The following is a 24,345-nucleotide window of genomic DNA, read 5'->3' on the forward strand; positions in this document are numbered from 1 at the left end:
GACTACTGTTAGACCATAGTCAAAGTCTCAGAGCATATCACAGAACTTAATTATACTAGTCAAGTTTTCTGGTTTTGTTTTAAGATTTTATTTGTTTATTTGACAGAGCACAAGCAGGGGGAGCAGCAGGCAGAGGAAGAGGGAGAAGCAGGCTCCCCGTTGAGCAGGGAACTCAATCCCAGGACCCTGGGACCTGAACCAAAGGCAGGCACTTAACCAATTGAGCCACCCAGGCGACACACTGGTCAAGTTCTTTAGCCACAATCCAAGTAGTTTAGAAATCAATAAGAAAAGGATAATTTTAAAATACTCAATACCTTTGAAAATTTTTTAACTTCATGACGCAAAGATGTAATCTTAATAGAAATTAGGAAATAAGTAGATTTGAAAAATAATGAAAGTACTACTCAAACATGCAGCTAAAGCAGTAATTTATGAGAAATTTGTACCTGTGAAATGCTTATGCTGGGGGAAAAAAAAGAAACATTGAAAATGAAAGTATATCCAGTTGACTCTTGATTTCAGCTCAAGTCATGATCTCGGGGTCCTGGGATCAAGCCCTACACCTCCATCTGCACTCAGCAGGGAGTCTCCTCCCTCTCCCTTGCTCCTTCCTCACTCTCTACAGTAAATAAATAAATCTTAAAAAAAGAAAAAAGGAAAAGAAAATCCATGGTTTAGAATCTACTCACAACAAAATGCAAAATTAAAAAATTAAAAAACCACTGCCAAACTAACATGGTTTTACAGATTAAGTTCATCCACATAGTCAAAGAATCAGTAATACCAGATCATGGTAATTCTTTTATTTGGGGGATAACAGGTCAAAGGGAGTGAGTTTTGGGTTTTGTTTTTTTGTTGTTGTTTTTTTAAATATCCATACCTATTACCACATTACTTTCTCTAACAGTTGTAGCAAATCACACTGCTACGGTCTCCCCATCAGCACTGGGCATGTTGAAACAGAACAGTTTGAGGTAGAACCAATATTAATACAATAAATTTTTCATGGTTCAGCACAGCTGAGCCATGGGTGATGTTGCTACTCTAGTGGGTTTGGAGGGTAGAGCATCCAGCCAAAGAGGATTGTTCTTAAGATCTCAGAATCTTGCTAGGGTCTGTACTTGCTTGGGACCTGTCACCCACTCCTTCGTTCCTGTTTCTCCCTTTTGGAATGGGAGTTATTGGGAAGGAAAAATAAATTTCCCTCTACCTTAGCTGCGACTCCGTAATAAAAGACATACATACCAGAGGAGAACTAACACATTTATTAACATGTGTACCTTATGTATACATGGGAGATACCCAGCGAAAAGAGGAGGTGGCTTTAGAATTCAGGATTAAATATCTTCTTAAAAGGGAAAGGGGAGGGGTGATAATAAGCCTCTTAGGGAAGAATAAATGGCTTTTATGGAAGATGAATGGGCCCTTATAAGACTAGATGGGAGGTATGATAGTTTGTGACAAAGTTGGGTGTGGTGTCAATTTCTGGGCTCTCTCTCCCATGATGAGTAGTCTTCCCTGATGGATGAAATTCCCAGAGAGAGTATTTATGATAATTGAATTCCTTTTGGAAGGTCTGCCTTTAGCCAGAAAAGGAGGAATTCAGAAAAAGTCCCTTCCTGCATGTGCTGTTTTTCAAGTACCTATAGCTCAAAATAATCAGTGTACCAAACTGGCATATTTTAGGGTGGCATGTCCTGAACTCTGACAGTCATATTCTGGATGGCGTATTCTGCTGCCCTTTAGAATGTCTACCCTGTGCCTGTCCCCACCATTGTACTATGGAAGCACAGAACTTGTCTGGTTTCACAGGTCCACAGGTTCACAGCTGCAGAGGAATTTTGCCTCAGGGTGAGGCAAACCATCTCATTCATAAATGGTTTAGGTGATAATTAGATGAGACTTTGGACTTCAGAGTTGATGCTGAAATGAGAACTTTGGGGGCTGTTGAGAGGGAATGGACATATTTGGCACGTAAGAAGGACATGGATTTGGGGGGCCAGGAGTGGAACACTATGGACTGGATCTTTGTCTCCTTCCATATGTTCATATGTTGAAAACCTAATTTCCAGTGTGATGCTATTTGGAGATGGGCCTTTGTGGGGTAACTATGTCCTGAGAATAGAACTCTTATAATGCCATTACTGCCCTTATAAAAAGAGGTAGGAGAGAGCTTGCTTCCTCTCCCCTTCATGTGAGGATGTAATGAGAAGACAAACATCTGCAAGCCAGGAAGTGGGCTCTCACCAGATACCAGATCTGCCAGCACCTTGATGGTGGACCTCCAGCCTCCAGAACTATGACAGAAATGTTGTTGTGTAAGCCACCCAGTCTGTGGTATGTGATATTGCAGCCCAAGCTGACTAAAACAGAAATGGATTTCTGTTACTCCTCTTCTTCCTTCCCTCCCCAAAAGGCTTATGGAAAAATTAATATTAACTAATCAAACACCATTTATAAAGTGTTGATTTATTCCAACACTTGATTTTGTGAATGTTATAATAATTCTGTGAAGTGAAGAAATATTACCAGATAGAATTTTCAAGACAAATGCAGACGTCTTTTTGTTTGTTTCAAAGCAAGCCAAACCTATACAGCATTGTTCTTCCCTAACACAATGTTTTTAAAAATGAGCAAGTGGCTGGTTTAAATTTTATGGACATTGTTGATGATCTAAAGTTTGAGTTTTGGCATATTGGCTGCATTTGAGTCTAAATTTCTATCTCAGCTTTTTCAGAGGAGCTGAACACTGCCCTTTATGTAGATTTAATTTCACACTTAAAATCAAGGTCATATGATATCACCTCCCTTTCCATAAAATGTCATAGCTTAAGTTGACTTTTAATGACCTCCAATTACTGCCTCTGAGATTTCGTTTAAAAAAAAAACTTTCATGGTAGATCCACATGACTGAAATGAACTCAATCTTAAAAAGAAATGAGGGTCGGGAGTGTGCACACACACACACACACACACACACATTACACACATCCTTACATCTCGGCCATTTTCTTCATTTTTTTTAACATGTTCTCAGGTCACCTGGGTGGCTCAGTCCTTAAGTGTCTGCCTTTGGCTCAGGTTACGATCCCAAGGGTCCTAGGATTGAGCCCTGTATTGGGCTCCCTGCTCAGTGGGAAGCCTGCTTCTCCCTTTTCCATTCCCCTTGCTTGTGTTCCCTATCTTGCTGTGTCTCTCTCTGTCAAATTAATAAATTTTTTAAAATCTTAAAAAAAAAGATTCTCTCTCTCTCTGCCTTCCTCTCCAATCCCCCCTTGTATGCCAATACTCTCTCTCTCTCTCTCTCTCTCAAAAAAAAAGAAAAAAACATGCTCTCAGTACTTTCTAACCCCAGAACGTGATCCTTTTATAGACTCAGCATACCCTCTGCACAAGAAGGGTGGGCAAGGACAGCAAGAATTTCTCAGCTTTAAACCCAATTTGGTTCCTTCCACTTGACCGATCAAAGATCTGGAGCTGAAAGTCTTCATAAGTGATTTGGGTGGAGGCCCTCGCGCTGGTCTGTTACTCATCCCAGTTCATAAACTGCCTATGACATAGTTCCTGCAGAGAACACAGTGCACTCGACAAGAGTGTTGAAATAATGCTGAATTTCAAAAGGACAAAAACACATGGATTCTGTTTGGTGAAGGGGATCCTGTTTAGAAAGAGAGAACACTGCATTATCGGTATTGAGACCCAACCCAGATAATAACAATCTACAACCGAAGTAGTTTCTTCATCAGAAACACAAACTTCTAGGGTCACTACTCTTGATTCAAGATAAGTACAAGCATCTGCAGAGGAGTCTTTCCATGGGCCAGCATAGTTATCAAATCTTAAGTGGAGAGGAGAGATGAAAACAAAAAGCTTTGTAGCCTACCAATTAGCTTTCAAAGTAGAAGCATCTGCTGGTGCGTTCAACATGGACCCCAGGGAAACTCATCGTTCTTTGCCGTTCCACTACAGCTCCAAGAGAAGGTAAATCAGCTACTATGAGCAAATGGCAAAAAACGACAAGTCTTAACCTAGCCAGACAGTCCCCATTTTGTCCGTTTGAATTTTCCCTTCCAGCACATTCTCGGAGTGCCAATGTGTGTGAGAGAAACTCTATAGTTACTGCGAGGAAACAGTCAGGAAGTGGACGTTACGGTTAGGAGAAGTATGTCATGGAAACAGGATTTGGTTTCAAGTCATTTCATGCCCGTGGGTCTAGAGCTGAGTTGCAGTGGAGAAATACGGAAGCAACTCTGGAGAGAGAGCTCTGCCTCCTCTGCAGGGCAGAGACCTCCTTCTGCCCCCTGCCCAGTGCCCCCTTCCTATCCATTCACAGTGGCTTCTCACCGTGTTAACATCTCACGTCGTAAGGTCCTTCATGGCTCTGCCAGTACACACCCTGCTCCATAGAGCCTTTGGAACAGCCCCATCTGTGAGTTATTTCAACCCCTTTCTGAGCTCTGCTAGCACCACCGTGCAACCCCGTTGCTCAAGGGACGAACTTATTATTTTCCCACTCCTCACAGGGGATGTATTGCCAAGTGCTCTTGACTTCACTTCCAAGACATACTCGGCTGGCCTTCGCCTGCACCTCAGTCGAGTCTAACCCATCCTGACCTCTCACATAGACCACTCCTTACCCCCCACCCCACCCCCCACTCACTCACAGACCTCTGTGTCCCTCTTGTCCCACTACAGTTTGTTCCCCATGTGGCTGCCGCCCCATTCTCTTCACAATATGCTAGATCTGGTCAAAGCCTCACTGAAAGCTCTTCAACTTCCCAACACACTTGGTAAAGAAATTTGGAATTTATTCTAAGGCCTTTGTCAGTTCTTAGCTCCATCGGTAGGTTTTCTTGTTTATTCACTTTTGTCTTTAACTTTTTTATTTTTTAAGTTTTGAGTAAAAAGACAGCTCAGATGACTTGAAAATTTAAGTCATATAAAAAAGTACGTGTTAGTGAGTCTGGCTCCTACTCCTGTGTCTACCCAGCCCATTTTCCCCATAGGTAATCATTTTTTACAAGTTTGTGGTGTTTCTTAAAATGCAAGCGAATGAGAATTTCTGTACCTGTTCTACATTTGCTTTTCTCACTTAATGTAGTTTGTTTCCATATCAGAATATTAGACAGTTCCTCGTTGCTTTTCTTTCTTTCTTTCTTTTTTTTTTCCCCCATATAGGATTCTTCTGTGGGAATATACCATCATCTATTTCACCTGCCCCTTTTAGCGAGCACTTGGCTTGTTTCTGTCTCTGGCTTTATAAACAAGCTGCAGTGGGTTGCCTCATGTGTAGGTTCTTTGGTTAGTGTGCAAGAATATCTCAAGGATAAAGTCCCAGAGAAAGGGATTCCTGGGCGCCTGGGTGGCTCAGTGGGTTAAGCCGCTGCCTTCGGCTCAGGTCATGATCTCGGGGTCCTGGGATCAAGTCCCACATAGGGCTCTCTGCTCAGAAGGGAGCCTGCTTCCCTCTCTCTCTCTCTCTGCCTGCCTCTCTATCTACTTGTGATCTGTCTCTGTCAAATAAATGTTTAAAAAAAAAAAAGAGTTGTTTAAATTTAAAAAAAAGAAAAAGAGATTCCTAGGCCACAGAGTGAATGCATTTCTATTTCTAATAAATATCACCAAAATGTATCCTATGAAGTTGTATCTTTTTTTTTTCTCTTTCTTTCTTGGATGTTACAACTTAGTTCTTTTTAATTTTTAACTTTTTTTCATTTCATCTTTTTAATTCAGTATAATTAACTTCCAGTGTTATATTAGTTTCAGGTGTACAATATAGTGATTCAGCAATTTTGCACTTTTCTCAGCGCTCATCACCATAAGTGTATTGTTAATTCCCTTCACCTTTTTACCCATCCCCCCCAACCTCTCTCCTCTGCTAACCATTAGTTTGTTCTCTATAGTTAAGAGTCTATTTTTTGGTTTGTCCCTTTTCCCTTTGTTCATTTATTCCATCTCTTAAATTCCACAGATGAGTGCAAATCACGTAGTATTTATCTTTCTCCGACTGACTTATTTCATTAACATTATACTCTCTAGCTCCATCCATGTCATTGCAAGTGGCAACATTTCATTATTTTTTATGGCTTAGTAATATTCCTGCGTGTGTGCATAAACCACATCTTCTTTTATCCATACATCAATTGATAGCTAGTTTGGCAGCTTCCATATTTGGGCTAGTGTGAATGACGCTGTAATAAACATAGGGGTACATGCATCTTTTTGAATGAGTGTTTTCATATTCTTTGGGTAAAAATATCCAGTAGTGGAATTATTGTATCATATGGTAGTTCTACTTTTAATTTTTTGAGGAACCTCCATACTGTTTTCCACTGTGGCTGCACCAATCTGTATTTTACCAACAGTGCAGGAGGGTTCTTTTTCTCCACATCCCCACCAATACTTGATTCTTGTGTTTTTGATTTTAGCCATTCTGACAGGTGTGAGGCGAGAAATGCAAATCAAAACCACAATGAGCAACATATCACCTCACCCATCAGAACGAAGGTACACCATATGACACCCCTGTCAACAACGTCTCTTTCCCACAGCTGCACCAGCCGAGGGCATCACCCAAGTCTGGTATTTTAGCCAGTCTCGTGGATAAAGATGGCATCTCAATGTAATTTTAATTTGTAATTTTCTTATCAGTCAAGTTGTGAGTCTTTATACAGATACATTCCTTTGTGAATTGTATTCCTTTGTGAACTATCTGTTCATCCCTTTGCCTGATTTTCTATTGGGTTGTTGTCCTTCACTTCTCAGTGTCTAAAAATCCTTTACATATTAGGAAGATTAGCCTTTTATCTGTGATTATATCAGCATTCAAAGCCCTAAGGAGCCGAACCCTCCTCTTCTCTGTCCTCAGCTAGTATCATTCTCCTGCCCAACTGTTATGCTCTGGCCACCATGTTCTGTGAGAAGGATTTTGCTGTCCTTCTGCCTGGAATGCTGTCCCCAGATCATCACACAGCTGGCTACCCCTTCTTATTCAGTTCTAAGCTCAGGTGTCACATGGAAAAAGGCTTTCCCCAGACCACTCAGCCCACAGAGGACACACAGTTTCTCTCCATCACATCATTCAGCTTTAATTCTTTGTGTAGCACTCATTCCCCACTAATATTTTTCATTTTCAGTGTATCTATTGTTTCAGTGTATTTATTGTCAGTATCTCCCTATCTAGAATGGAAGCTCCAGGAGAAACAGGGACTGTCTTGTTCATCACCAGATCCCTGTCATTTAAAACAGTGCCTGGCCCATAGTAAGCCTGTCATGCAGAGCAGGTAATTAATGAATATTTCCCTCCTTTTCTTAGGCATTTCACATGGGTTACACCAAGTGTTATCTGTCATATTCTGTTGAAAGAAGATAGAAAATAACATTTTACATCTCATTCCGTTCTTCTGCTTTTGCTCTGAGCTGGTTGGCACTATGTCCACTTTGATCAGTAAAGAAGCTGAGGCTGAAATGCATCCCTAGGGAAGTTGTCCAAGAGCATGTGGTTTATATGGGACAATCCAAATGAGGCCAGCTAATTTCAAAGCTCATTCTCTTCTTTTGGGAATTCTCTTGTTTTGCGGTGTGTAAAATGTATTTATTTGTCCCTTCTGCCCCCCCCAACCGCCCCCACTAAACTAAATGACCCCAGGGTGTTATATATTTTTATATTTTTCCTGGGAAAGAATAAAGAAACTCAAAAGATACAAATAAGCTAATGTAAGAACTCGATATATCCCTGGTATAACTCGCTAAGTCACAGAATATCAGTATAAAATAAAATAATGACTGATGGTACATGCCCAGTGACTGGAACAGAAGTAGATATTTGATAAATATAGCCTTCTTTTTTTCTAGGAGAGATGCTTGAAGCCAAGTCCTTTTTTTTTTTTTTGCCAAGTCCTATTTTAAAATCATTTAGTGAACTAGTTATTTAAAGGATTCCTGTGGTGAATCCTTTTCCAAAGCAAAGGGTCCTTTTGTGAAATGCATAAACTCCTTCTAATCTTTTTGTAAATATAGATTTTTATATATTTGGTTGGCTTAATGTGTTCTGTGAGGAATTTGTTTGGTAAGTCTAAGTGTGGGTGTGGATGTGGATGTGTGTTTGGGAAATGGGTAAGGAAAAAGGGGTTTGGTTGTGCCATGTCATAAACTTTGTTGGTCTGGGAAGAAGCCATGAGGTTTTAGAACTGTATTTTGAATGAGTTGATAAGACAATAACAAATAAAAGATGGGAAATCCCTAGACTGCAAAAAAGAGGCAAATAATGTACTCATTTCTTCTGCTACCTGTTGCCCCCTGGATTTGTTTGTTTAAGATTCTATTTATTTCTTTATTTGGGGGGATGAGGAAAGAGAGAGAAACAAACAGACTCTTTTCTGAATGGGGCTCGATCCCAGGATCCCGGGATCATAACCTGAGCCGAAGGCAGATGCCCTAACAGACTGAGCCGTCTAGGCACCCCCAGCAGATATTTACTGAATGTTCAGTATGTATCAGGTACTAATCTAAATGCTGGGGACACATCAGTGAACAGTAAACCTGACTTTAGAGAACTTGCGTTTTAGAGGGGAAAGCAATCCGATAAACACGTGTTATGCAGAAGACTAGAGCAGAGTTAGCGTGGTGGGAATAGGGTAGGTTGGTAAGAAATGCCTCTTTGATATGAGGAGGGGGTATGCACACAGAGCACATTTGAGCAGAGCTCCAAAGAAAGTGTCTGTATTGGGGGGGGGGGTGGTATTTACTCTGTATGAGGAAACAAGGAATGCCAAGGCTAAGGTGGGAGCAGGATTGTTGGGGTGCTGAAGGCCTGGCAAGGATGCCATGTGGCTGCCCTCTGTGGGTAACAGAAGAAGTTAGAGGCTGGAAAGTGCCAGAGCAGGTAGCCTTACAGTCTTGGCAAGGACTCTGGTTTTCTTTGGGACGAGATAGGAAATCACTGCAAAGGGCTGAATTGCAGGATATGATCTTATGTTTTACAAGGATCACTCTCACTGTAGAGAAGAAACTGAGATGAGAAGACCAATGAAGTGGTTCTTAGAAAAGTACTGATGAAAACTGTGGTGATTCAGGCCAGGAAAGGAGCAGCAAAGTTGGTAGGAAAGGGTCAGATTTTACATGCATTTCAAAAGAAAATCTGACAATAAATGCTCAGTGCTTGGATGTGGAATATGAGAGAAAATGCAAAATCAAGGATGACACCAGTTTTCTGACCTAAATGATCAAAGAATGGATATGCCCTTCCCTGTTAGGAATGGAAACTGCCTTGGTAGGAATGGGGCTGCTGAGATTGGGTGAGTATTCCTAGATTCTGGCAAAATGTAACAGACGGTTGTTAAAACCAATAACTAGGGTCAAGTCACAATGTACCCCCAGCTGGGGAAGTGCTGGGCCTACTAAGGAGAGAAAGGAGCTGCCAGACCTGGTCAGTGTATATGGATAGAAGCTGGGAGAGTGTGGATGGGACTAGATCCTGGGAGTACTAGATCAAGGGGAGAATGATAGAACCTAAGATTGGATAGGAGTAAATGTATTAGCTATCTATTGGTACACAGTAGTACTACCAGAGACTGAGTGCCTTAAAACAATATACATTTATTTTTCTCACTGTTTCTCTAGGTCAGGGGTTCCAGCACAGCTTCACTGGGTCCTCTGCAAAGCTGTAATCAAGGAATCAGCCAGGAGTGGGGTCTTATCTGAAAGCTCAGCTGGGGAAGGATCCACTCCCAAGTTCACATGGTTGTTGGTAGGATTTAGGTCCTTGCAGACTGTTGTAATGAAGGCCTCAGTGTCTTGCTGGCTTCTGCCGAGGCTATCCTCAGTTCTTTGCCATGTAGCCCTCTCCTTAGGGCAATTTAAAACACAGCATCTTCCTTCTTCAAAACCAACAAGGGAGACAGTCTTCTAGCAAGATGGATGTTACAATCTTATGTAGTATAATCACATATATCTCAGCACGTGTCTGGACCACACTCAAGGGGGAAAGGTCACACAGGAGTGTGAATACCAGGAGGGATGATCGTGGGGTCGCTTTGAGCCTCTTGCCGCAGAGAGTTCATTGGTATGGGACCATTCTCCTATGATATGGGATTTAACACCCTGGTAAGGCCTCTGAGCAGTAGTGCTAACATGCTGTTCAGAGAAAGCAATGTTCCAAATAAAGCAAAGTAGAAATGTAAAAACTGCTATGGTAGATGGTGGAAGAGGGACCAGAAGGCTCAGAACAGCTGGCATGTTGGAGTGGTTACACTATCTGAGCCTGGGAAACGCCATGACTCTGTTCTTCAGGAGGGCCCAGAGGACACTGTGTTCAACCCAAGTGATAAATGACACACTAGAGAGAAGCTGCTAGATATCTGTCTCAGAGGCTATGGCACTAATCAGGGCATAAGGGAACTGGCCTGGACACAGGAAGACATGGTGGAGGTGGTGAGAAAAACATAGATTCTGGAATGCCAAGATTTGATAGGCTGAATGTAGAGTGTGAGAGAGGAGTCAAGGATGATGCTAAGGCTTGGGGTCTGAGCAGCAGAAGATGGCAGGTGCATTGACTGGGATAGAAAGAACTGTAAGGACAGGATCTTTGTAGGTGCCCCAAACCAAAATTCAACTGAATGTCTTATTAGCTTGATTCAATGATTCATGGGTCTGGTAGCATCCAATCTAGCAGATAGAATGGAGCTCCAGGAGCTGCACAAAATGAGACTTATAGGCAGAAGGGAGCAGGAACAATGTTAGCTAGGCAAAAAAACAGGTCGGTTGCTGCAAGGTTACTCTCCTTGCAGGGATGGCAGCAGTCTATAAGGCAAATTATCTAACTAGTGCTGATCAGGCAATTCCTGATTGACTGGCATAAGATTCCATTTCTGGGAGAGCTGAAACTGTAATTAAGTCTTGGTCTGGAGATGTGGGGCTTGTGCTAAGTAAGCAACTCCATTTTGGTCCTGTTGTCTTATTTTTAACATGGGGGAAATCAAGAGTTCTGTTAAGAGTGAGATGTCCATTCGGATAGAGATGTGAGTATATGAGTTTGTTCGGTATATGAGTTTGGAGTACAGGAGAGTTAGGAGTACAGAGATATAAACAGGTGTTATTAGCTTATGGGTAAATGGGCCATCCATGGGATTGGATGATATCACCTAGATGTTAGGTGTAGAGAGAGAAGAGGTCAGAGCCCCCAGTGTATTCCAACATTTAGGAGATGAGAGAGATGAGAAAGGCAGGCTCTGTCACAGAAATGAGAGTGAGAGAGAGAGAGAGAGAGAGACTGATCTACAAGGAACAAGCAAGGAGGGACCAGGCCATAAGGACAGCTCTGTGGTAGTATCATCTGATGTCATAAGCTTCAGAGCTAGGAGTTTTAAAGAAGGTGGGAGAATGTTCTTTGGTAGAGGCTTTATGGTATGTCTAAGAGCAGGGGCAACTGAGTGCTCAGGGTGCAGCCAAGTTTCAGATATAACAAGGCCTGAAGGGAAGGATTCCATAAAATGTTGGGCATGTAGGGATTTTATGGATGATGGATAGTGAGATTCCTTCTCTCCCATGCCCCTCCATCCCCCTTTGCAAGCCACCAAAGAGATTCCAGTAATTTCCAGATCATTGCTCTCCTGCACTTACCCATATCTTCCCAAGAGAATGCCTTAGTCAGACTTATTCCTGGACTTTGGTAAAAACAAATTCTGAAGACAGGAGAGACACAGACCAAGAGGTAGGGGGATGGAAAGGTTTTAAAAAGGGATTAAGTCCTATTAAACAGCTAGGAGTGGAAGAGGTCATGGGAATGTGTTGGGGGTAGGGAGGGGAATGGGTTTGTTGGGAAAGAAGGGGAATGGGGATTTGGTAAAGGAAAGGTCTAGATTGATTTAGATGACTTATATTCTTATGCTACTGGAGGGAACTGGGATAGAGAAAAAAGAGAAGTCCTGCAGGGATTATGAACTGGACTACTTTGAATATCAAGACATGAGGAACAAATGAAAGTCCTTCTCAATAATTTCTTTGTTGAACTGCACTCCTTGAATGCAATAGTGGTTTATGACTGGTCATGTGGGTATTGACTAGGGTTAGGGTTTGGACCCTACCACCTGATTCAGGTCAAGGTTCTGGTCCCCTAGAAGAGGTAAAAACCAGATAGGCAATCCTTACAGAATACTACCACAAAAGGCTTATCCAAGCCTATTCATTCATTCATTCATTCATTCATTCACTCATCTATCCATACATTCAATCAATCTGTCAGTGCCTAAAATGTCAGCTCCCAGACACAAGGACTGTCTCATTTTTTTCTTACATCTCCAATACCCCGATGAGTGTTGATTCATTCATCCCACAAATAAGTGTTATCTGCCTGGCTTTTGCCAGACTCTACCAAACACTGCTTTCTGCCGGTCTATCAGGAAGGCATCTTCCTGTGTTGCCCTTGGGATCATACAGTGTATTGGAGGCACAAATGAACAAATACATTTATAATTACAAGGTGTAGTTTTGATAAATGCTATAAAGGAAATGCACATGTTGGCTAAACAGTAACATTGAATTAGACATCATTTATGCTCAAGCCTAAAGAATGAGACACGGCTGCTCATGGTGGCGACAGAAGGAATATTTACTTTTTAAGCAAAGACAACATAATGTATGAAGGACATTAAGGACCAAAAGATCTTAATAGTTTTTGAGGAACTAGAAAAAGCCCATAGAGTTGTTTACTGATGAAAATAAGAACTTAACCAGGTTCTACTGACACTTTACCCCAAAATGCTCCTTTAGAGTAGATATTCATGAATGTTCCATAACAAAAAGTAATGCTGGCAATGTTTTCTTTTAACAATGAGAAAATATTTACTGTTTATAGTAATTAGTTTATTATTTGGGTTTGGTTTATGGTATTTATCAACATGCTGGAACTAATCTTTTTTCTTGGATATTATCATACTTATTGAACTTTTCACTAATGGTTTCTGCCTTTGGGATCATCCATAGAAGGGCTTCCCTAACTCAGAATTACATGATTACCTATATTCTCTTCCAGGACTTTTATGATTTCATGTTTTACATTTAAGTCTTTAATTCTTCTGGATATCTTCAGATCTATGGGTCTTTTGTTTTCATTGCCCCTCAATAAAGTAGAAGGCTTTTCTTTATACAGGTCCCTCATTTCTAATTATATTACTGGACATTTAAATTTTTTTTTTTTTTTTTTATTTGACAGAGAGATCACAAGTAGGCAGAGAGGCAGGCAAAGAGCGAGGGGGAAGCAGGCTCCCTGCTGAGCTGGACTCTATCCCAGGACCCTGAGCCAAAGGCAGAGGCTTAACCCTCTGAGCCACCCAGGTGCCCCTAAATTTTGTTGTTTTATTGCTACTATGAATGAACTCTTTTTTCCGTTGCATTTTATAGCTGGTTATTATGAGTGTTTGGGAAGATATATAGATGTATCACATATATTTTGCATACATAATACTATTACAGGCTTTTTAATAAGAATATTGTGGCTAGTTGCTTGACTGAGATCTCAGTTCTGTGGTCTTCCAGCTGATTCTGGTTTTTCAAAAGTTAAAATTTGCAAATAACATTTCTTTTAATCTGGAAAGCCTAAACAGGGTTTCCCATTGTTTTAGTTGCATTTCTTTAACAACTATTGGGAATGAACATCTTTTCAGGTGTTTATCAGACCTTTGTTTTCCTTTAGTGAACTGCCAGTTCACATCCCTTGCTAGTTTTTTTTTTAATCTGGTATTTGTAATGTTTTTATTAATCTGATAAAATTATTTGGAATTCATTTCCACATTAAAAATAATTTCTGCCTGGAGAAGAAGAGTCACCTAATATCCTAATGTAAATGTTAGCACAGAAATGGTCTAGAAAGGTGGAGAATCACTGCTGGAAGCTACCTGCCTGCAAACTGACTTGTTGTCTTGGTCCTTAAAATCCAGTGGGAGGTGGGTAGGTGACCAGTAAAATACGTGCCCCGACTAGGGGTTGTGCTATTCCAATTCAGCAGCCAGAACTGTGGTTGGCCCCAGCCCTCCCCCACTGGGCCCCTCCCTCCCTGCACACCAGGTGGTCTCCCCACCCCCCGCCCTGCCTGGTTTGAAGGGATTATTCAGGATCAATATCCGGAATAGTTGTATTTTTTCCTAACTGAAGTTAAGTTTATAAGCTTTTTTTTTATTTAACCACCAAACACCAGAAAGAAAAATCTGGAAGAGAGCCAGTTTGACTTGGAGCCAGTACACTTTCTCATAGCCAAGGAGCTCGCCCTCCATCCTCCTTGTTTTTTCCCCTTGGTTACTGACATTTCCTTTCAAAAGCTGATTCTCCAACTTTTCAAATTCTTCATGCATGTAGTTCAGTCCCCAGATGATTTCCAGAGATCCTGCCCTCCCATTCCAGCCCCCAGGGCGCAGCCTGGGCCCCTGACACCTGAGCTGTGACCGGGGCCCCGAGCCACATGACCTGGGCTCCAGCTCTCAGGCTCTTGGGGGAGCTTTAATTACCACCTCAGCAGATGCAGAACCAGGCCCAGGTCAGTGAGGGAGGGGGCAACCAGAGCGTCTGATGACTCCGAAGGCCCGCCAGCCAAGAGACGAGAGACAGGGGGTGGTGGAAGGTAGGAGGGTGAAGAAGGGAGTTTGGTTCATACTGGAATAAATCCATGCACAGTTCATCACTTATCCAGCATGTATTGAGCACCAACTGTGTACTGGGCACTCTCCCAGGTGCTGGCGAACAAGACTAAACTGCCCCTGGTGAAGTTGACTGCCCCATGGGAAAGACAGGCATGAAATAAATAATTCTACCTCACAGATTCAATAATTACAAGTGTGAAAATTCTGTTTAGGCAAGTGGAACTATTTCATGGCCCAGCTTTTAATCCATTGAAAGGATTCAGTGGAACAGCCACAAGCCAGCCCCTGGGGACGTTTGGTGGCTATTCCTTTCTTATGCCGCCCACGTTTAGGGATGGGCTGTCCTGAGAAAACAGGGAGCCCTGACAGGGGAAGAGAGATCTAAGGGGGAGGGGTATGGAGCTGCTGGACGTCAGAGGAGCTGCTTTTCCTCCGTCCTTGGGAAACTCTGTGGAAGTGCAGCCCAGCGGCTCTCATGACCTCTCACAGCACTTTGGGGATGGTCTGCAACAGCCCAGGCCATTCCAGTTGGCCTTGGAAGTCAGCTCTGAGTCAGCTGTCAGTGACCCACAGGGTTAGGGCTCCTCCCCTCGCCTCCCCACTCCTTCATGCTCAGAACTCATGTTCCAGATGGACTCAGCTGGCAAGTGTTTGAGACATGTCTCAGCATCTTGTGATGTGTTCCTGAACCTCTGGCCCCATGTGGGGTGAGTCACTGGCTCTGACTCGCTCCCTGCCGCTGTTGGCCCCTTCTTCCTGGGTCCATAAACCCAGCCAAACCCATCAGCTGAGAGCAGACCACCAGGTCCCCATGGGCAGGTCTGCAGGGGACAGCTCTGCAGTGAGGCACAGCTGGTTGGCCCTGCCCTCCAGAGATTCTTTTTCTCCCCTTTTTCCTCTGGACTGATTCTTTCTCCCGGTTCATTTGTTGAGGGATGATGGTAAAAGCCCCCTCCCCTGGGTCTTTCTCCTTCCCAGCTCTCTTCACCTAAATTCCATGATACCTGGGCTTGGGGACTGAACACAGCTGGAAATTCTGCCAAAGCAGAAATATTGCTGTTCTATCTGAAAAAGGTGGATTTCTTCTCTGTCAGCCTGGGGTAGGCATTGAGTTGGTGAGATCTGGAAATGGGAGGAAGGGGAGCTATTGTTCTGTGGTTAAGAGACTGTCTGGATTCAGATCCTGGCACTCTCACTTCCCAGCTGAATGGCCTGGGACAACTTTTCTGCACCTCAGTTTCTCATTTATAATAGAATATAAATAAGCACCCAACTCCTCAGACTATTGTGAAGATAGTAAGTGCAGATTTTTAAGAAATTCCTGAAATAAAAGTGTTAGTAGTAAGGCTGTTGTTACCACAGGCTCTCAGCGAGGTTCCTTTTGGTAAGCTTTTTACAATGTTAGGTTGGTAATAATAATTTTTATGTGTGGTCTCCCCTTTTCTGCCTTTTTTGGATCAGTACCCCCAAATAGCTAGTCTCACATCCACCCTCCCCATTTCTGCCAACCCAGACCAGTTAGCATTGGGTTATACTTCTCCTTTGCTCTAACGCCTCTAGGATCATGGTGTGGGTGAGGGCTTGGATAGACTCCAAATCTTTTCTCCCCAAGTGTCAGGGCTTGCTCCACTATGACTGACCCCCCAGGAAGACCATTTGAATAATCCATCCGTTGACCCATTTGTTTACTCATTTATTCCACACACGCGATTGAGCATCTCCTGTGTGTCAGGTACTGTGACAAGTGCTAGTTCTAAAAAGATGAACAAGATACTCAGTTCCTATGTTCATGGGGATCAAAGTCACAGGCAATTAGAATCCTGGTGTTGAAGTTAGATTGTGAAGGTAGATGTAGGGTGCTTTGGGTACACCAGGGGGGTACCTGAGCCAATGTTGGGTGTGGGCCTTGATTCTCCGCTGGATTCCACAAGATTAGGAGGATTTGGCCAGATGAGAGAAGGGTCCTCAGGGCCAGGAAAACAACCTGTGTGAAGGCCTAGAAAGGAAAGAAAATGCTCCTCAGAGCTTGGCGTGGGTTTAGTGGCCTCTGCCAGGAAGGGGCAGAGAACAGAGTCCGGTAAGGGTACGTCAGGAAAGCACGGGGGTTACTCTCTGGCTTTTTCACTGATGATCTGGATCTGTCCTATTTTACCCTATGGTTTCCCATGTCTTAACATTCTGTCTCAAATGGGTCTCAGAAAAAATGGAGTTAATTTTAATAATTTTCACATGACCTATAGGAAGCTGGGTTTATGATTTCCGTGGTGTTATGAATATGTTTTCACACTTCTGGTTCAACACGATAGATTGAATACACGTGTTCATCCCAGATGCCTTGTAAAAATATCACCGGAATGAGAGCAGAGGAGAAAAAAATAGATATAAACAGAAAAGAGGAGACAAGAGCAAATGAGAAATGCCAAGAAATTCTTAGAATATGAACATCAGATGAAAGTACAGGACGGCTGGGGGCGTCTTGGCCTGGGTTGTCTGTGAAACAGACCCTGAGACGGGGGATGGATGTGATTCAGGAAGTTTCTGGGAGCCACACCTGAAGAAGAGCAGAAGAAGCACGGCCGGGCAGAGAGGCAGTCACAGCGGTCTCAGCTGACCTCACAGGAAACGCTTCAGAGGGATCCCAAATGGAGGCCAGGGCCTCAGGCCTTTGTATACCTCCACGGACCAGTTCTTGGATGTGGCTGACCCTGGAAGGGAGCTACACCTCTGGGTGAGGCGAGTCCCTTCAGCCAGAGCCGATCCCTCTGGAAGGAACTCAGCTGTAAGCCTACATCAGCCCATCAGCCCAGTGGCAGGGAAATGAGAACATCAATCAAAAATGGAGCATCTGGGCGGTGTGTCTCAATACTCATTACAAAGGGATTCAAAGGAGGATCAAGCCCATTCACACCACAGAACCCTGGAGAGGCTCACAACTGGCAAAGCAGGAGCCTCTGAGGGTTGAGGGGAGGCATGGGGCTGAAAACAGAGACATCGTCTCAAAGTGTGTATGAGGAGGTTCCCAGCTCTTCCCAGGCTTGGGACAGGATGAAGGTTTAGTCTGGCGGATTAACCAGAGATCTCCCAGTCCTTGAGACACTACACATGGCAAGGGGTAGAGGAGGCCCCTGAAAATGCAAAAGATGGGGACAATCGTCTGAAAACAGGGGGAATTCCATATTCAGAATGGTGAGACTTCCAGCCCCCACCCCTGACCCCCAGCTCAGCTCCCAGAACTCCCACACTTGGGCTTATGGAGACCCAGCAGGAGTCTAGACAGGAAATCCACCTCTAGGGAGATTGGCCAGTCCCAGAGGAAAAAACCTACCATACTGAGATTTGAGGGTCCTCAACTAAAAAGGCCAGCCAGTCGCCTTATCTCTTGCATGCAGATTACCAGGCAGTATACCTCACCTGTGGTCACAGAGCTTTTAATCAATCAGTTTTTTAATGCCTCACTCTCGAATATGGTCAGAGAGTCAATGATGATACTCATATACTTGGGGAAAAACAAAAATTTGATGTTTGAAAGTTATGAAAGCAGATAGATGGCAAAAAGAACCTGGAGGAAACAGAGAAGGTACAGGAAGCAAAAGGAAATGCAAATCAAAACAAAACAAAACAACAGGGGCGCCTAGGTGGCTCAGTTGGTTAAGCTGCTGCCTTCAGCTCAGATGCTCAGGTCATGATCCCAGGGTCCTAGGCTAGAGCCCCACATAGGGCTCTCTGCTCAGCAGGGAGCCTGCTTCCCCCACCTGCTGTGCTGCCTACTTGTGATCTCTCTCTCTCTCTCTGACAAATAAGTAAATAAATAAAATCTTAAAAAAAAAAAAAACATGCTTCAGTGTCCTTGAAGAGGTAACAGATGATGCGGCAGTATTGAAATGAGAAACAGATGCTTTAAAAAGGAATAATTAAACAATACAAAAAATGATCTCTTGTTTATAAAATGCAATCAGTGATAAAAGAAGGCAGAGTGGGATGGGTCTCTGCTCCACAACATTATTCTGGGTGCAGCAGACAAGGACTCTGCCATCTTTGGTATGTAGCTTCTAACGTCAGCCTGGAGAAGAGGAAGAGGAACTTTTCAGAGGGTTTTATGGATCAGTATATGTGCTGCCGAAGCGAGCACGGGTTTTATGGATCAGGTCTGTAAGGGGTGGGCGTCATTTCTGCTCACATCCCCTCAGCTAAAACTGATAAAAAATCATCTAGCTTTGTGTTTGGGAAGACGAAGGATCCATTTGGAGGGACATATTGTAGTGTCCGCCACGGGAAGTGCTGAAAAGAAAGTCAAGGAAGCCTCACAGAAGGCCTGGAAATTAACTAGCACAGACTGAAACAGGAGTATCCAGGAGGGGATGTCTGAAGGAACAAAAGGAACTGAAAGACGTTTCACTGAAAACGGAGGTTGAATTCAGAGGGTTGTACCATGCTTTGTGACTGTAAGAAGAAATTACGGCAGTGAAAAATAAGCAATGAATACAAGGGAGGAGAGTATTCTCTATAGAAAGAACAAACAGTAAAAGACAGAAATGTAATCACGTGACTTTTCAGAGAGGAAAACAAAATAGTGATTTAACCAAAACTTTAAAAATATCTATTTTGGGGCACCTAAAGGCTCAGTCGGTTAAGCGTCTGCCTTCAGCTCGGGTCATGATCCCAGGGTCCTGGGATCGAGCCCTGAATTGGGCTTTCCCTCTCCCTCTGCCCCGTCCCCTCGCCACACTTGTGCTCTCTCTCAAGTAAATATAATCTTTTTAAAATTTAATTTAATTTAAAAATTAAATTAAATCAAATTTTTAATAATAATAATAATAAATAATAAATAAATTTAATAAATTTAAAAATTTTAATTTAATTTAAAAATATACCTATTTGGGGGCACCTGGGTGGCTCAGTGGGTTAAGCCTCTGCCTTCAGCTCAGGTCATGATCTCAGGGTCCTGGGATCAAGCCCCGCATCGGGCTCTCTGCTCAGCGGGGAGCCTGCTTCCCACTCTCTCTCCCTGCCTCTCTGCCTACTTGTGATCTCTCTCTCTCTCTGTCAAATAATTAAAATATTAAAAAAAATAAAAATATGTCTATTTTGGAAGGATGAAATAGGTTTAAGAATAATGAAGAGCAGTAGTGCTAAATCCTCACCTTCTGTATCAAAAGGCAATAGATCACATGTGAAACTATAAACCTGGGAGGTAGCAATATAACCCTACTGGTTAGAAATATGGAAATAAATACCATATGGAATAGCAGATAGCACTTAAGAGGAAGATAAAGGAGATGGGAAGGAGTAGGCAGGGGACTTCTACAGCTGTTGTTTATCAACCTTGTAATACAATTTGACTTTTAAAATCTTGTACACATGTTACTTCAAAATAAAGACACAAAAAGTCCATGGATAGGACCAGCTTCAAGCATGACTAGATTCAGGAGCTTACACAAAGTTATCAGGACTCAGGTTCTCAGCTTCGCTTTGCCTGTGTTGGCTGTTTTTAGTTAGGCCCTCTTCATGGAGCACAGGACCTCTTGGCCCTTCTGTTTTCCTTTCCTTTGATTCCTTCCTTCCTTCCTCCCTCCCTCCTTCTTTCTTTCCTCCTTTGTAATTTAAAGTTTTTAACTGTAGTTAAAAAACACATGAAACTTGCCATCTGTATCATTTTAGCTATACAATGTAGTAGTGTGTATTCAAATAGTGTGTACCCACCTTGTTGTGCAACAGATCCCCAGAACTTCGTCATCTTGCAAAATGGGAACTCTATATTCACTAAACACCAACTCTTTATTGCCTGGCCCCCACCTCACCCCATGATCCTGGCAACCACCCTTCTACTTTCTGCTCTTTTCTTATAGCTATTAGTGCCAGTAGGAAGAAACCTCACTTTCCTGATAATTCTGACAAAATCCCAGGATAAGTTTCACTGAATGGACAAGGGCTTGGCCAGCATCGCCAAAACAGATGGCCCTGGGGGTCAGGTGTGAGTGGCTCACCAAGCAGTGCTGACAGTGGAAGGGACCGGGGCTCCTGGCAAACAGAACCCATGGAGTCTCTGGCGAGACTGGCCAGGCTGTGGGACATCAGGTCCCGTCCCCCACCCCCACGGTTTAAACCCCACTTGACTTAGAGACTTACCTGTACCTCTATGACCCTCCGAGCAGGCACAATTATCTCAACTCTCCTGGGACTCTTTCAAACCTCTTTAGCATAAACTGTTTCTAAAAAAGATTTATTGTTTGGTTAAGTTGAAAACTGTAATTATTAGTAAGGTTGACCTTCTTTGAAAATGTGCATTAGTTACGTGTCTTTTTTATTATGAATTGTCTGTTCGTTCTCTTTGCCCATCTCATATTATTATTAATGCATTTTATCAGCCTTCTCAATTTTTAAAAAAGATTTATTTATTTATTTATTTGCCAGAGAGAGAGAGAGAGAGAGCACAAGCAGGGGAAGCAGCAGGCAGAGGGAGAGGGAGAAGCAGGCTCCCTGCGGAGCAGGAACCCAATGTGCCGTTCCATTTCAGGACCCTGGAATTATGACCTGAGCCAAAGGCTGATTGATGCTTAACCAACTGAGCCACCCAGGCACCCCTCAGCTTTCTCAATTCTGATAAATGTGCAAAAACAAATATAAAATTTTTTTTTTCATAGAACCTTGTACAGGACTTTAGAGAGTACCAAGTAGTGTGATTCTCAGTTGACAAAAAAGACAACTAAAGCGTCAGCAGGTGAAGTGCCCAGAAAGCTCTAGAATCCTGCCGCTGGTGGATGAAGGAACAGAAAATCCGGTGTGATTCTCCGCCTGTTGGATCGTGCTTCCTCTTCAATTACGCCTCTATTTGGTTCCCCCAAAGTCACATTTCCTGCCCAGTTGTCACGTTCGGGGATTACAGAGAGCCTCTTTTATCTTCCCACAGTTTGCAGCATTTTTAAAAGACTGAGGATAAATAGCTGAGAAGATTTTAAGCTAATTTGAGGTCCCATGCGATTTCATGCTAGAAGCCTGGCATGCCCCCAGCAGCACCTTGCAAATCTCCAGGGCAGCAAGCACCGTAGTGGGCTGAATTCTGCCATTTAAATAATACAAGTTACGGTGAAAAAGGTGATGAGTCTCGAAGCCCTGTCAGGAAGGAGAATGAGATTCTGCAGAGAGCAAGCCATTGATGTCTTGGAGCGGGAGAGAGGGAACGCTGCCCTGTCATGTTGGCCCCAGTGCCTCCCTGCTTTGCAGTCCTGGGTTCTCATGTAGCTCTGACCACACAAGAGACTGAAAATACCCGGATGGCCATGAAGCCTCCCCACCCCCCACCCCACGCCCCGACCCTCCCCCCACACCGCACCTCCCGCTGTTCTCACTTGGCCTTAGTGATGTGGTCATTGTGTGGGTCACAGCAGATACCATTTGCAGAAGAGTCACTGCGGGTTTAGAGTTTCAAAATGTAAACTGAACTCTAAGGAACAGGAGGCCCAGGGCAGGGTTTTCTGCCGCTGAGGAAATCTCTTTGTCCAGAGTAAACTGAAGCAATTGTGTTTTGTTGACTCTAAGTTTCAAGACTAATCAAGTATCTACTACAGTTTGGAAGGCAAACTGCTTGACTCTGTATTCTTATCTGTTAACTTTGTGTTTCTTTTTTCCCTGACAGTGTGCACCACTCCAGCGATAATAGGTCAGGCAGTTGCCTCCATTAGGCTGCTGCTGGGAGGAGAGTAGAAGAATGTTTTCAGTGTGGAAACAGAGAGACTTAGATCTATTGAGAGATGGGACTGGAGCTTTAGATAGTCGAATCTTCGGAAAAAGCAAAAGGGCCAGCAAAAGGGCCGGGTTCGAACTAACAATACTGGGGAGGGCACTTGGTATGTGTCAAGCGTTGTGGGGAATCTTTGTAAGTATCATCTCATGTGGCCTTCTTAACAAGCCACCAGGCAGGAACCATTATCCTCACTTCACAGATGAGGAGACCGAGGTTCAGAGTAGTGAAATTATTTGCCCAGACGCATATAGCTAGACTTCTTGAGTCCGGAACAAACAATCTGACTCCCAGACCCTGGGCTCTTAGCCTATCTTAGCATTCTCCAAGAATGCTCTAGAGTTTGTAAACCCTACTCTTGAAATAGTGATCGGTGGACAGTAGGTGCCTCCCCAAATGTTTGCTGGTAGAATAGATAAATACTCTGTGTGGCGTCAGCCAGGGTCAGGGTCAGTGTCCTTTGTAAGCCATGGAGGCCTGAAAGCTGCATGTAGATGGCCTTTCAGACTCCTCAGAACTTTCTGTTCACATTCAGAACTTCTTGGATCATTGTCACATTAATGCAGCCTCCATGTTTCAGCAGGATAAGAGTAATATTTTAAAAGTGGTGGTTATTGTGACCAGTCCTTTTTAAGAGAGAAAAGAAGGTAATGACTGAATGTCTGATGGTGGGGAGTGGATTAAATAAGTAACAGAAATGCCATGATGGAAACCACATGGCATAAAAACACGTTATCAATATATTGTCCAGGGAAAAAAAGCAGGTTACAAAATAATCGGTAGAGTATTAACCCAATAATGTACATATATTTATGCACAGAAAAAAGTCTGAAAGAAAACACATTGAGGTGTTAATAGTAGTTATTTCTGTGTGCCAAGAGTATGGGTGGTTTTAATTTTATTCTTTGTGAAGTTTTAAATTTTTTTTCAAATTCTCTACAACTGTCCACTTTATAATTAGGAAAAACAATAATGTGATCCTTAACAAGCAGTTATCAAATTTCAATTCTTGCTTTATTTATTTATTTATTTATTTTTAGAAGATTTTATATTTAAGCAATCTCTCCACCCAACATGGGGCTCGAACTCACAACCCCGAGATCAAGTGTCACGTGGGCCATCGAAGGGCAGGCCAGAAGCCCTGATTCTTGTTTTAAAATTAAGATATGAGGGGCTCCTGGCTGGTTCATGTGACTCTTGTGATTCTATGTCTATATATAATATCATATGTGATATCACTGATGATATATATATATATTTATATATATTACTTCCTACGTCAAAGAGTTGTTATGATGATTGAGTTCTTTTTTTTTTTTTAAGATTTTATTTATTTATTTGACAGACAGAGATCACAAGTAGGCAGAGAGACAGGCCGGGGGAGGGGTGCAGGGGAAGCAGGCTCCCCACCGAGCAGAGAGCCTGATGTGGGGCTCCATCTCAGGACCCTAGGATAAGACCTGAACTGAAGGCAGAGACTAACCCACTGAGCCACCCAGGCACCACTAAGTGAGTTTTTCTATTTAAAGCACTTAGAACGGTGTTGTATGTGTTTCTTACTATCATTGTCATCATGACAATTATCATTAAGAATTCTCTCACATTCTCTTATCCAATCCTTAAAAACGCAGAGGTGAACCTAGGTCAAGCATTTTAGTGCCTGCATATTTGGGACTCCAGTCCAAACATGTGTCTAGGATATACCAACAGCTCCCTAAGAAGAGCCTCAGCTGGGCCTCCCAGAGCTCACTATCACTATCTCTGAAGTAAACAGAAGTAACTCAAGATTGATTTTGTCCTTAGCTATTAACCAAATTAGTTAAAGTGTGAAGTTAAAACCAGTAAGAAAAATTAAACTATAGGGGAAAGAGAATTCTTTCTATCTTACCCCTCAAATCACTTTCTGCTCTGACCCTTGACCTCCCTGTGTCCTCCAAACATAAACCACCTTGTAAAACTTCAAATTTGTATCTT

This window comes from Meles meles, chromosome 1 (assembly GCF_922984935.1).
Source record: "Meles meles chromosome 1, mMelMel3.1 paternal haplotype, whole genome shotgun sequence".
Lineage (NCBI taxonomy): Eukaryota > Metazoa > Chordata > Mammalia > Carnivora > Mustelidae > Meles > Meles meles.